Raw genomic sequence first — 15152 nt, 5'->3', positions numbered from 1 at the left:
TACATATTCAATTCTCTCCTATAAAGTTAATTGTAACATTTTTAAATTAGATCATGTACAATAAAAAAAAAATTTGGACACATCGGAGAGGTAGACGTCTCCTTAGGGTAATGATCTAACTCGGGCAACCACAGAGGTCAAATGAGATACAACAGGTCAATGCCCCCATCACCCCAAGTCCCACCCAATGGTCATAGTAAATGTCCACATGTCCACATTCAGAGTCAAAACGACTTGATTCGGGTTGAAGAGAGGCCTGGGGAAAATAAAACTTTCTCCCCTTTGCTGACAATTCTTCTGGACTTCTTGGCTCCGGATGTAATAGCAACTTATTTGCTACTGATGATTCTTCTGACGGTGGTTTCAAAAGTCTGGTTTTTGTTTTTGTTTTGTTTTTTTCACCTTTCCTAAACATTTTTATTTATGGCCCCTCCACATCATCACAGACAGCTGAAGACACAGGAGCTGCAACATGGATTCAATGACCCTCTCTTCCCAGAACACGTTTTTAATCCACAAAGCAGTCCTTCAGATCCAGACTTGCCTCCTTTTTCTAATTAATATTGAATTAATCTTAATTTGATTGTAATTTATTTTAATTAACATAATTTAATTCAAATTTAGTTGTTCTTTTAATGTATTAAATTAACTTTAGTTAGTATAAATGAATATGTATGTGTCGTAAAGGTACTGATACATTTACTTTAACATCAATTAATGAATTTCATATAATTCAATTTTAATTTAATTACAATTTGATGTACGAAAATAAGTTTAAGGGAATATAGTTCAAGTTTAACTTAAATTTAATTACTCAAATTTAGTTTAACATTACTGACTTGATTTACTAAATTTAATTTGGTCTAAAATAATTTAATATTAATTCAATTTATTAAATTCAATGTTGTGTATCATTTAAATTTAATATTGTTTACTTATATTACATTTCATTTAATATGATTTAATTCATTCAACTTCAATTTAATACATTTAAATTTTAATTCACATTTATCTGATTCATTACCTTTTTAATGTTACATAACTAAGTTGAATTAATTAAATGTATATTCAGTTACTGTAATCTTAAAATATAATTTATTAAATATGACTTATTCAATTAAGAAAAAACAGCAAAAAAACACAAATAACTCACCTCATGAATGCAAAAAGAGCCAAAAGTACGGATCTTACAGATATTAAAAAGAGAATATTATTCACACATTTATACCAACCTAATGCAATATATTTGACTACTCAGATAAAATGGACAAATTCACTGAAAAAGACAACTTACCAAAACTAACACATGAAGAAAAAGAAATTTTCAGTAGCCAAGCAGCTATAAAATTGTTTGAATTTCTAATTAAAAACTTTCCCACAAAGCAAACTCTAAGCCCAAATAGCTTCACTAGTAAATTCCATCAAATATTTAAGGAGAAAAAAAAAAAATCAATCCTATATAAAGTGTTTGAGATAAGAGGAGGAAGGAACACTTTCCAATTCATTTTCATAATCATTTCCCTGCTACCAAACTAGACAAAGACATTACAAGAAAAGAAAATGACAGGCCAACATACCCCATGAGCACAAATGCTACAAATTTTGAGGAACAGTCTCCAAAAGACTGGTTTTCCTTATTTATTTGTTTGTTTGTTTGTTTATTTATTTATTTATTTTTAAGTCACCTCTACCCCCAATGTGGGCTTTAAACTCACCACCTTGAGACCAAGAGTCACCTGCTCTCTCAACTGAGCCAGCCAGGTGCCCCCTGCTTTTACTTTTGGCATCACTATAGAGTTTAAAGTTCCCCAAGACCATGCTTACTTCTGACACTAATTGCAAGTTTGGGGGTCCCCAACTAATTTGCTAGAAGGACTCACAGAACTCACTGAAAGTTGTTGTACTCATAGTTATCACAGGGAGAGGATTAAAATCTGTCATAAGACAGAGTCTGAAAGGGTTCCAAATACAGAGCTTCTAGTCATCCTGTCCCTTAGGAATCCTAGACAGAGGTAGTTGCTCTTAGGGACAATATGTGACAACAGGCATGGAGAATTGTCAACCAGGGCAGCTCACCTGAGCCTTGGTGTCCAGTCTTTATTGGAGTTCCATTACCTAGGCACTAGGTTAACTACCCATGTCTGATCACAGTTTCTATCCCTTCAAGAACATGATACCATGTGACTTTAAGTCCTCACCCCAAGTCACATTGTTAGACTATCCAGTCACTAAAGACTCAAGAAATATTTAAAACAAAACCCACCAATAATCCTACCATCAAAGAGAAGCATTGTTAACTTGCTAACATATGTATATAGGTATGTATAGGTACATAAACGTTAAAAAACAGATTTGGGGTAATATGGTATTTCCAGACCTATGTCTTAATCTTTTGGTCTAATGTTTTTTGAGGAATACTTTTCCATATCCGTAAATATTTTTTAAAATAATTTTTAAACTATTTTCAAAATGTTTTTTAAATCCCTGAAAGTTAGGATTGTTATACGCACTTTATATTGAAAGCTGTTGAGACTCAGGGAGTCTAAGCCTCTAGCCAGGCCACACAGCCAGTAATAATAAATCTGATATTGTTAGTAACAATTTTCCTTCTTTGAGTGCTGCTCAGTGGGCTGAAATCAGGGCATAGACTGAGGGAACCCCAGCATGGGAGCAGCTAAATGAAAAGGCTGATGGGGCAGCCACAGAATGAAGCAGGTTCTGAAATCTGAGGATCACAGGGGACCTGTCAGGAAATGAATCAGTAGTCCAGGTAATCAGATTCCAGGCATCAGGGTCTTAGTTAGGAAACAAGCAACATGGAATGAAGAGTAGCAGTCTCTGGATGTCAACATACTTCATGGTCTGTTGGTGTCAGGATCATCAAAAAAGATACGACTAACAGAGGCATTGGTTAAAACGATGCTTTACTCAGATAGAGAAGGGACAAAGTGAGATCAGCCACACCAGTAGGCATAAGTTCCCCATAGCCAGTGGGACTCTTATTGCATTGGGTATGAATATCTTCATTGCCCATTCAATGTGTACTCCTTTGTTCTGCTTAAGCATGTACATCATATAGCACCTGGCTAACTCCACTACTATATCCCACCAGGAATGGGGTCCGTCACCTGCTGCACCAGATGGGTGCTTGTAGGCCATCACCCTGCTAAGGATAAACATACAGGTTTATTGGGTATATAACTAAGAATAGGATCGCTGGGTCATATGGTAATATTTGAAGAAATTGCCAGACTGTTTTCCAAAGTAGCTTTACCATTTTCTATTCCCATCAGCAGGTTCTAATTTCTCCAACTCCTCAGTAACATTTGTTATCTGTCTTTTGGATTATAGCCATGCTAGTGGGTGTGAAGTGGTGTCACATTGTGGGTTTGATTCGCATTTCCTTGATGGCTAATGATGTTGAGCATATTTTCATGTGCTTATTGGCCATTTTCATATTTTCCTTGGAGAAATATCTAATCAGATCCTTTGCCTATTTTTCATTCGTTGTTACTATATCTATAAATATTCTAGATACATTCCTTATCAGACATGTGATTTGCAAGCATTTTCTTCCATTCTGTCGATTGTCTCTTCACTTTCTTGATGGTGTTTTTTGAAGCACAAAAGTTTTCAATTTTCAGCCAACAAAACTAAAAGACAGCCTACCAAATGGGAGAAGATATTCACAAAAGGCTATAAAAGGTTAGTACCCAAAATATATAAAGAACTCATACAACTCAACATCAAAATAACAAATAATCCAATTTAAAAATGGGCAGAAGACATGAACAGACATTTCTCCAAAGAAGACATACAAATGGCCAACAGACACCTGAAAAGATGCTTGACATCACTCGTCATCAGAAAAATTCAATCAAAACCACAATGAGATATCACCTCATACCTGTCAGAATGGCTAAAATAAAAAATTCAAGAGACAACAGTGCTGCCAAGGATGTGGAGAAAAAGGAAAACTCGTGCACAGCTGGCGAGAATGCAAACTGGCACAGTCATTCTGGAAGATAGTATGGAGTTTCCTCAAAAAATTTAAAATAGAACTACCCTATGATCCAGTAATCACACTACTGGGTATTTACCCAAAGAATACAAAAACACTAATTTGAAGGGATATATGCACTCCTATGCTTATTGCAGTAGTATTTATAATAGCCAAACTATGGAAGAAGCCCAAATGTCCATTGATAGATGAATGGATAAAGAAGATGGGGATTATATATATATATATATGAATATTATTCAGCCATAAAAAGAATGAAATCTTGCTATTTACAACAACACGGATGGAGCTAGAGAGTATAATGCTAAGTGAAATAAGCCAGTCAGAGAAAGACAAATACCATATAATTTCACTCATATGTGGAATTTAAGAAATAAAACAAATGAACAAAGGAAAAGAAAAAAAAGACACAAACCAAAAGACAGACTCTTAACTGTAGAGAACAAGCAGATGGTCACCAGAGGGAAGGTCGGTGGAGGGATGGGAAAGGAAAAAAAAAAAGTTTTTAATATTGATGATATCCAGTTTATCTACTTTTTCTTTTGTCACTTGTGCTTTTGGTTTCATATCTAAGAACTATTACCTGACCCAAGGTCACAGAGATTCACACCTATGTTGTCTTCAAAATGTTTTATAGTTCAAGCTCTTACATTTAGGTTTTTGGTCCATTCTAAGCTGAAAGATCCGTTTTGAGTCTTCTGTATGGTGTGAGGTAGGGGTCCAACTTCCTTCTTATGCATATAGGTATACAGTTGTCCCAACACTATTTGTTGACTGTTCTTTCCTCATTGGATACTTATGGCATCCTTGTAAAAAATCAATTGATAATAAATATGAGGATTCATTTCTGAATGAATTCTATTCAAATTCATTTCTGAATTCAGTTCTATTCTGTAAATCTATATAGCTATCCTTATGCCAGTACCATATATCTATGTCTTGATTACTGTAGCTTTGTCGTAAGTTTTAAATTCAGAAAGTGTGTCTCCTTATTCTCTTACAATATTGTTTTAGCTATTCTGGGTTTCTTAAATTTTCTTAAAATTTTATGATCAGCTTGTTTAATTTTTCAAAGAATTCAGCTGGGATTTTGATAGGAGTTGTTTGAATCTGTAGATCAGTTGGGAGTAATACTGCCATCAGAGCAATATTAAGCCTTCCAATGCACCAACACGAGCTGTCATCTTCTCTTAATACAAGCCCTGACTGCAGGTCCAGTTGGGCTAGGCTGGGCCTAGGAACTGGGGCCAGCTGGACAAGTTTCTAGGGTCTCAGTATAGGTCATTAACACCCTTTCTTCCCTTCCTCCTACCATCTCCAGGTCCCCTCCCCTCCAACACCTCATTTGCCACTGTTGCCACCACAATCACGTAGGGGGCGTGAGACCTTTCAACCTCATTCCGCCCCATGAAACCAGACAGTTGTCTTTAGGTTTTCAGAGCCTTTGGTAGGGCAGCTGCACCGTATGGGGGGGGAACCCACAAATCATAGTGACCAGCGAGGACTCCTTTAAGGTGTGGCATTTGGGTTGCCCTGAGCTACCCACTCCCTGAGGAGGGTGGTTGGGTGTGTTTGCTCCTGCCCACTCTGGTTCACCAAGGGAACCAAGGACCCCGGAACTAGCTATTTCCTCTTGGCTCTGAGAAGCTGAGTCTCTGCACGATTCTCTCCTCCACTCAGGCTGGCCTCGCTGGATGTTATATCCTTCTGCCCGGAAGGCAAACTAATTCCTAGTACATCTTTCCTTTGGAAAAGCCGAAGGTCTAAATACAACTCCAATTTATACAGGGAATTGTATCTTATAACAGGTATAAAAGTATGGTTAGCTCTTATCTGGTTCCAAGAGTGCACTATTCAGCCTTTTTTTTTTTTTAGCAGTTCATGAAGGGTTTTGTTATTTTGCTATTTATGGTACCGGCTGAAAATGGGGGTGAGCGGGCAAGAGTGCCCTCTCGGAGCAGGCGGGAGAGTGTGGAGGTGATGGTGATGTCCCCAGTGCCCACCCCCCCCTCCACTACCAGTCCCACAGCAGCCACAGCCCTGCCCCTTGTCTGGTCCCCTCCACCACCAGTGGGTGCTTCCACTGTGGCATCGGCAGGAGGGGCCCCAACCAGAGACCCTAGGCACTCCAACAGCTCCCATCCCATAAAGAAGCCTATCCAAAATCGAGTCCTGCATGGGGTCCATCTAACCTTTGAGCAGGTTTGTCCAACCTCTGAACCTGCTTCTGCGAGGTTAGGTTTCCATAATAAAAATTCCACATCCCCAGGTGGTCAGGTGCACCAGAGCAGGAGGGGCCTCAGCTCAGTGACAGGAAACCCAGGCTGTCCCTGAGGCTGCACACTATCACAGGGAGACTCCTGCAGATGCTGCTCACAGCCAGGGTGGCTCTCAGCAGACCCAGGGGCCCGTTGGGGGCCCTGCGCCTCCCTGGGCCATGGTCTGTAGCAGGTTATCAGCCCGCTTTCACCCTCACCAGGAAACCCATGTCAACTTATGGAGAGTTTAGCTAAGCTACTCCATGGTATTACCATTCCCACACCCATTTTGTTTGGCCAAGTGGCTCGCAGGGGCCTCAGATGGACACTGGCCCCCCACGCAAGCACATGCCCTAGATATCAGCCACAGTCACATGCAGATGTAAACTCCTGATATGACTTCCCCAACAGCCCTTGTGATCAACAATCTCCTCTGCCTCCCCAAGCCTATATGCCTTAGGTACTACTTAGATAAGACCTTGTGGGACTACCCAAATCCTACTGTTCAGTTTGAATTGATCAATTCCGCCTGGGAACCCCAAAGCACTCCACCCAGGGACCCTAATTAAAGGCATGTGCCCAAGGTCCTGACTCCCTGTCTGCACTCTGCCTTGATCTCTCCCCACTCCTGGAGGAATGCAGAGTACTTCCCTTAGAAACTGTGAGTAATAAAATTTTCTATTTCAATTTCTTTTGAGGCCTATTGTTGAAATGGGGGTAGGGAGGGTGGGGCTCACCATCCAGCACCCTGTGTCCCACTTAACAAATGTTAATTGAATGATGTCATAGGATGGTGGCATAAGATGGAAGCCCATGGCCAAGCCACTTTTAACCTCCTCAAGGACTCAACCCTTTGCTCCTATGGAGTGAGAAGATCACAGAGACCTGGCCCAGTTAGCTCAGGTCTGGGGACAGGTGGTATAAGGAGATCTCTGGATGGGAACAGGGTTGATTGACCTCTTGGAAGCCGGGAAGCCCATCATGGGCCTCAGGGGATGGTGACACAACAATCTGCAGCTCTTTGGGGATCAGTGTCACCTGGCTCTTTGGGGGCAGGGAACCTGGGGATGCTTCCTCTGTGCTCCCTACCAACTGTGGACCTTGAGTACTAGGACAAGAAGGGAAAACCCTTCACACAGAGGGAGACCAGCTGGAAGCTGTGTGTGCTAACTGCTTTTCTCTCCCGGGCATTGGGCATCGCCTTTCACACCACAACTGAATTCAAATTATTGTCACCACTTGCCACCTTGTTTTTTTCTAGCGCTGTGGTATGACTTTGTCTCCCTGCTGTGTCTCCTGACTTACTCTTTCTTCTGATGATTTAGGAAGGTAAAACAAGTGCTCACTTTGGCAGGACATATACAAACAGAAGAAAATAAAACAAACGTTTGCAGTTTTCAGAATGTTTATGGCAGTCTGCTGTGTTATGTCTTTATTTTGTGCTGTTTTAAAAACTGTAATTGTCCTAATATTCTTTTGACCTCAAGCATAGCAGGGAATTCTGTGAAAAGAAAACAAAGAATAAAAAAAAAACCATTCTTGTGTAATTTCTTTGAAATAGTTTGTAATAAGTTTTTGGTGTTTTATCTTAATATGGACAGTGTTTTTGTTTGCATTTCAAAACACAAATGTAGCTGTAAAATGTATTGTCTGTTCTTAAACATACTATTTGATGTAATCCTATATGAATTTATAATATATGTTCTTATATTTGCTCAATATATAAAAGATTTTGAGAAATCTTTGTAATACTACAAGAAAGTGTGACAAATATGAAGCTTATGTTTTCAGTTGAATACATGTTTTCCTTTAACAAAAATGGGAGGAGAGGGAAGTCACTGACTTTTTTTCTACTGCTCTGATGTTTCTTTTTCATATTTAAAGTTAGCTTTTACTAAACACAGAGTATCACATTCATACATTCCCTGTTTCTTGGCACCACAGCCAAAGGAAGACAATAATATTTACAACCATTAGCAAAGTCAGGAAGCAGGGAGGTAGAGACAGCTGTTGACTAGAACCTCTCAGAGCTCAGGGAGATTCTATTTCCTTCCCTAGTGGCTATTACTATCCAGTCCGTGCTGCCAAAAGGGACCCACTGTAGCCCTTCTAGTTCCCTCTATTAAAAGAAACAGGCTTTTACTGGAGGCAGGCGCCCTGGTGGTATGGGAAATCTTAGTGTTGAGGAAATAGGAGCCTCTCCTCCACTTACTGGCTTCAGCACAGGAAGAGAATGGGAAAATGCCTGGGCTAACGAACTTCATTTTCATGGCTTTTTAAAAAAATTATAAACTATAGAATCACTTTTGATTGAGGCAAAAGAACACTGCTGTTACTGGAAAAGACATACTTCTTCAGCAAAGTTTTCACTGGTAGGATGGTGATGGTGGACATGCATTTTCCTTCCATGTGTTAAGCTAGGAAGCCCAAGAAAATGTTACCCGGGCAGCTGACACTGCATTCACAAAGCCCTCAAGGACCAGCGGCAGAACCGCACAGATATCACAGGATCATCGGTCTGAATCCAGCTCAGAGGGGTTGGCATAGCCAAACTCCTGCACCCCCAAAGGGGATTTGCTCCACATCTCTGGTCTGCCATTGCCTCCTTCCTTTTCTCTGAGGCTGTCCCATTCTTCAGAGCCTCTGGAATCTTCATTTCCGGCACCGTTCGCCTCCTCTGGGCCCTCATTGTGCCAGTTATTCTCACTGTTCTCATCATTTTCATCTTTATAAATGTCCTCTGGTTGCTAGCCATCACTCCTGGCTGTAGGACTGCACAGAGGAAGTCCTCGACCCATCCTGGAGTGGCCACCTCCATGTAGTAAATGTCGTACACACGGTTGTCCTTCTGTTCCTCCTGGCACCTGACTCTTGATCCATCCTTGGATACAGTCAGCTGCTCCTGGGTCAACTCCGTGAAATTGCAGAGGACTACATCTGGGTCAGGTGTTTTGCAGGAGCCATTGGAGGTGGCTTCTGGGTTTTCCTACTTGTGGACCAGGTCCACAGCTGGAAGTATGCATCCTTAGAGGCTTCTGGGTTTCCTGTGCATCCTCAGACTCCAGGCCACTGGAGGGAATCCCCAGGATCAGTGGCTAGAGACCACCCTGCAGTGGCCTTCCAGCCGGATCTCCTCAGCCAAAGCACAGAGGTCAGGCCGGATATGCTGCTGGGTGCCCGAAATAGTGCAGGGTGGCTCACAGGAGAGGTTGCACTGGCTGTGTCCTCCTGGGAGTGCACCAGTGCCCCCACCTGGAAGACATTATTCTCCACTGCTCTCTCCAGATCCTTGGGGGCGTCTTTTGGGCCACTACTGGATTGCGAGGCTCCAAGGTCTTAACAAGTGAAGACGAGAGCTTTGGCAGGCTCCCCACTGTTCTTTGGCTTCATGCAGGGTACACCTGTCCTGCCTGCCTCCAGGGGGGCTGTCACAAAGCCTCTTACTGCTGTAGTATTTTAAGATTACAAATTGAGCCTTGAACAATAGGGATTTGAACTGCATCAACCCACTTAAATATGATTTTTTTTTTTTAAGATTTATTCGACACAGACAGAGAGAGAGAGCACAAGCAGGAGGAACAGCAGAGGGAGAGGGAGAAGCAGGCTTCCTGCTGAGCAGGGAGCCAGATGTGGGGCTCAATCCCAGGACCCCGAATTCATGACCTGAGCCAAAGGCAGACACTTCACCAACTGAGCCACCCAGGTGCCCCTAAACATGATGTTTTAAAAATAAATACAGTATAGAACTATAAATGTATTTTCTTTTCCTTACAATTTTCTTAAGAACATTTCCTTTCTCTAGCTTCCTTTGTCGTAAGAATACCATATATAATACATATAACACACAAAATATATCTTAACCAACTGTTTATGTTATCCATAAGGTTGCTGGCCAAGAGCAGGCTATTAGGAGTTAAGTTTTGGGGGAATCAAAAATGATATGTGGATTTTCAACTTCACATAAGGATTGGTGCTGCTAGTCACTGCGTTGCTCAAGGGTCGACTGTACTTACAACTCTTCCTTAACAAGGTACTGATCTTTTTTTTTATAAGATTTTATTTATTTCTTTGACAGAGAGAGACACACCGAGAGAGGGAACACAAGCAGGGGGAGAGGGAGAGGGAGAAGCAGACTCTCTGCTGAGGAGGGAGCCCCATGCGGGGCTCGATTCCAGGACCCTGGGATCATGACCCGAGCCGAAGGCAGACGCTTAACGACTGAGCCACCCAGGCGCCCCACAAGGTACTGATCTTAATCTCAGCACTGTACAAGCAGCTGCCTCAATCCAACAAGAAGGATCTTTGGGCCAGACCCGTCCTTTTAGGGTGTTTGGAACATGTCAAGAATTATACAGTTTGGCAGAGTGAGCAACACAAGAAGTGCCAGCTAAAACTTGCATGGATTGTGTAAAAACAACACAAATAAGAACTGCATACATGAAAAGCTTTACCCAATTGCTGAGCAAAACAGCCACCAGCATGTGTATTACCAAAAACCAGATATAGTCACTAATTACATTCTGAGATCCTGCAGACTCTTTGCTAGCTGGCTTTAATATGTCCCTCTCTCTGGCACTGGGAACAATGTAGGTGGTTCCTGCTAGGAAGACAGTTGGAACTTGATCTTTCCTTTTTGTCTTAGAGGGGAAAAAAGGGCCCCAGTAATGTTTTCCTCTTCTTAATAAATTGAATTTTTAAAACATGCCATTTGTCTTTCTTGTGATTTTATCCTTTAGGTTCATTCACTCTCAGTTATGTCTGAAAACATCAGCATCCTCATCTCTGCAGTGATAACCTCACCTCTCTGGTTGCTGCATCCAGGCCTTACAAGACCACGACTTGGTCCCACAGATGTCCCAGGTTCTCCTCTACTGACTTTCTGAGACGGCAGACAGCCCTTTTCAACTTGACCCCAACTCACATTTCATTTGCCTAGCTCTTCACCCGCCCTCCCTGATCAGTATATGAGCTGTACTCATTCATTGAAAGTAACACTGAAAGTCTTGTTGTGTCTCTGAAACTGCTGCCCTTTGTTTCCAAAGACAGGAGGACTATCCCAATGTCAAAACTAAATGTATTTTTAGCTCATTTATTTTAGTTCACATACGATAAAATTCATTCCTTTCACTGTACAGTTCCATGAATTTTAACAAAGACATAACTGCAGGTACACAACCACCGCAATCAAGATACAGAGCTCTCTCATCACCTCCCAGAAAGTTCCCTTGTGTCACCCCATTGTAGTCAACCTCTTCCCACATCCCCCCCACCTGGAAACCACTGATCTGTTTTCTGCTCCTACAATTTTGCCTTTTCCAAAATGTCTTATAAAAGGAAACTTTGGGGCGCCCAGGTGGCTCAGTTGGTCAAGCGTCTGCCTTCAGCTCAGGTCATGATCTCAGGGTCCTGGGATCCAGCCCCGCCTCAAGTTCCCTGCTCAGCCGGGAGTCTGCTTCTCTCTCTCTCTCTCTCTCTCTCTGCCCCTCCCCCCTGCTCATTCTCTCTCCCTTTCTCTCAAATAAATAAAATCTTTTAAAAAAATGTACAATTCAATGGTTTTTAGTATATTCACAGAATTGTGCAAAGATTACCACAATCAATTTAGGACTTTTTCATCACCTCAAAAAAGAAACTCTGAACCCGTTAGCAGACACTCCTCACTTCCCCCCAACTTCTCCAGCCATAGGCAATCAAAATCTACTTTTTGTTTCTATAGATTTGGTTAGACTGGACACCTCATATTGACGGAATCATACAATATGTAGGATTTTGTGACTGGTTTCTTAGCATAATTTCAAGATTCATTCATGTGGTTGCATATATCAGTATTTCATTCCTTTTTATGGCCAAATAATACTCCAGTGTTTGGATATAATACATTTCATCTCTGCATTTGTTGATGGACATTTGGGATGTTTCCACTTTTTTGGCAATTATGAATAATGCTGCTATGAACATTTGTGGACAAGTTTTTGCATGGACATGTGTTTTTTTTTTTTAAGATTTTATTTATTTGACAGAAAGAGACACAAGGAGAGAGGGAACACAAGCAGGGGGAGTGGGAGAGGGAGAAACAGGCTTCCCGCGGAGCAGGGAGCCTGATACGGGGCTCGATCCCAGGACCCTGGGATCATGACCTGAGCCGAAGGCAGACGCTTAATGACTGAGCCACCCAGGCGCCCCGGTAACTCTATATTTAATCATCTGATGAACTTCAAGGCAGTTCTCCAAAGTGGCTGCATCACTTTACATTCCCACCAGTAATGCATGGAATAATTGTAACCACCTGGATCTTCCATCGAGCTGTACACAGTGCAGGAGCTAAACCAATATCTCTGCGATTGCCGAAGTGTGAATGGAGTAGTGTCTGGAGTATTGTACTGGCTAGGCAGAAACAAAGGAATTAGGGTGCGTATAACAACAGTCTACGGTGGAATGCAGAACCTAGCAATATTCTAGGGTGAGCAGCATTCCCTTGGTCTCCTACACAACCACAGTCCTTCGGGTCCTCCATCCTTCCTCCAATTTCCAGGTCTGAGTGTCGGTTCAGCCAGGCAGCTAGTAGGGTTGAACTGGTCACATAAAACAGTGGTAGAAGACTGAGAGAAGACTGAGAAACAAAGGCATGACTCCCACAGCTCCATCAGAATCCACGCACCACGCACCACGAGATGCATAACTAGTTCCACATCTCAAGCTGGTTAACGGCCCCCTCTGCGCCTAGATCTCTGTTTCCCAACCCTGTGTCCTCCTTGGGATATACACACCCCATCATAAGGCGACGGTCCTCCCGGGTATCGGTGTCGTGGAGACTGAAGGGCCTTCAAGATCCCAAATGATGATTTTCTAGACATAATTTATATATTAAAGCTGCCTCGTGGGGGATATTTCTTGCTGTTGGGTTAAGTGGTGAACTCATCTGTCAAATCTCCTTGCTATACCAGAGCATGCTCCCCTCTTAACAGGAGACCTGACTGCGGTCCAGTTGGGCTGGGTTGGGCCTGGGGGCGAGGAAAGCCGCAGAAATCTCAGGATCTGGTAAGAATGCGGTGAGAGACCGGAAGTGGGCTCTGTCACCATGGGAACCGAAGACTCACAACTTCCCAAGGAGTCAAATTACTGAGTCTGCGCAGTCCTGGCCTCATCATTGGCCACGCCCCCAGTCTCCCCTGCTCCTTCGCTCTCGGGTTCGGATGGAAAGGTGGAGACTCTGGGGAAATCCATTATGACGAATACTACAGCATCCTTTCCCGTGAGAAACTCACGATGTAGTTGGAAAGACGATATGAAATCAAACAATTTCAATAATTTTTTAAAGTACCATCAATAATAGAGGAATGCAAAGTTCAGAAAAATTTGACTCGCTCTGAAGGAAGATAAAGGAAGATTACCCGCAGAGGCAATTATTGAGCTAAATTTTTAAAGATGATCCGGAATTATTCGGAGGACAAAAAGCGTTCGTGGGTTGAAGAACATTCCACACAGAAGAACATCATGAACAAAGACGTAGAGGTATCAAACAACATGTACGTACTGGTAAGGTGGGGTTGGGAGGCACAACGTGGCAACCACCAGGACTGTTCATGTGGTATCAACTGCTGGGCAAGAGGGGTGGTTGCTGAGGCTAATGAGGTAGGCAGGAGCCAGGTCAACAGTAGAATTGTATGTCATGCCAAGGAACCGGGGCTTTCCTTTAAAGATGACAGCCACGAAGGCACTTTTGTCAGGGAAGCATTGAGTCCTGCCACAGTCACCCCTGACTATATGTCTCAAACCATTCCTGATCTGGTTCCCCTCCTGACAGCTGAACTCTAATTCTGACCCTATTTTTCTAAGCAATAACAAATCTGACTGTGATAGTTCATAAGAGGATGTTGTGGATTCCAAATCTGTCCTGAACATATGTGAGGGCAGTCCAGGTGAAAGGGCGGGGCCAGGATGGCTAATGGGCCAGATAATCCAGACATTCCGTTCTAGTGGTGAGACAGTTTAGCAATGGAATGTCCAGGTATAACAGATGCTGTATTGCACTGCCCTTTTGCCACTGAGAGACATACCAGCTGCAGGTAATGTTGCTAGGAAATTCACCAAGAGGCTTTATTGAGAATCTTAAGCAGATACCAAAAAAAAAAAAAAAAAAAAAGTTGGTGAAAAACAGTGCTAAAGGCAAAAGGATTAAAGCCAGGGACATTTAGTTGTACTGAATGATTTACTGATTGGCTGATTAATTGGCCAGAGCTGGAAGATTTATTTAAAAATAAATCCTATGGGAGAGGATGTTAATTACACAGTCAACATAGGGTAGGAGATTGGTCTTTAAAGGGAGGATTACTGCCTCTTCCCTGAGAGTAGGTGGGAGGAGGAAAAGAGGCTTGGCATTTCCACGTTTGCCCCTGCAATTCTGAAGGTATCTGTCCCTAGACAGATCTATAGTATCTTTGAAATCTAAATTCAGAACAGCTTATGGGCTTGAAGGGGTTAGATTTACTGTGGAGGTGAGATTGAAAGGATAATGCCGTCCACATTCAGCCTGTCCTTTTTCTCTTTATAGATTTGGGCCTGTTTAGTTTGGTTGTGTCTCAAACTGTGTGTAGTTGGATTGTGGGTTTTTTTAATCTGAGGATCTTTCTATCATATTGAAGATTAAATACATTTACTTACATTATTATAATTTGCAAATCAATATAAAAACTTGGTGAAAGATTCAGGGTTCATGCCTAGATTTGGGTTGAATTAGGTAGGGCAGTAGTGAGGAGGCAGAAATTACACACCAGGGGACTGGGTCCCGTGGGAGTTAGAACTGGTAACTGTCGAAGCCACATGAGAATTTATAGATTTTAGAGGCCATTAGGGTGTGATGACAGAGGGACAGA

General features: G+C 42.2%; 1 pseudogene; it reads right to left on the bottom strand.

Moving 5' to 3' along the window:
• Window positions 1–8789: 8789 nt before the first annotated feature.
• On the bottom strand, window positions 8790–13503 carry LOC114204979 (putative RNA polymerase II nuclear localization protein SLC7A6OS pseudogene; annotated as a pseudogene).
• Between the last annotated feature and the right edge of the window lie 1649 nt (window positions 13504–15152).

This window comes from Eumetopias jubatus, unplaced genomic scaffold (genome assembly GCF_037043125.1).
Source record: "Eumetopias jubatus isolate StellerSeaLion01/CBP00866 unplaced genomic scaffold, mEumJub1_p1.0 scaffold_16, whole genome shotgun sequence".
NCBI lineage: Eukaryota > Metazoa > Chordata > Mammalia > Carnivora > Otariidae > Eumetopias > Eumetopias jubatus.
This window is presented reverse-complemented; position numbering and strand designations above follow the sequence as displayed.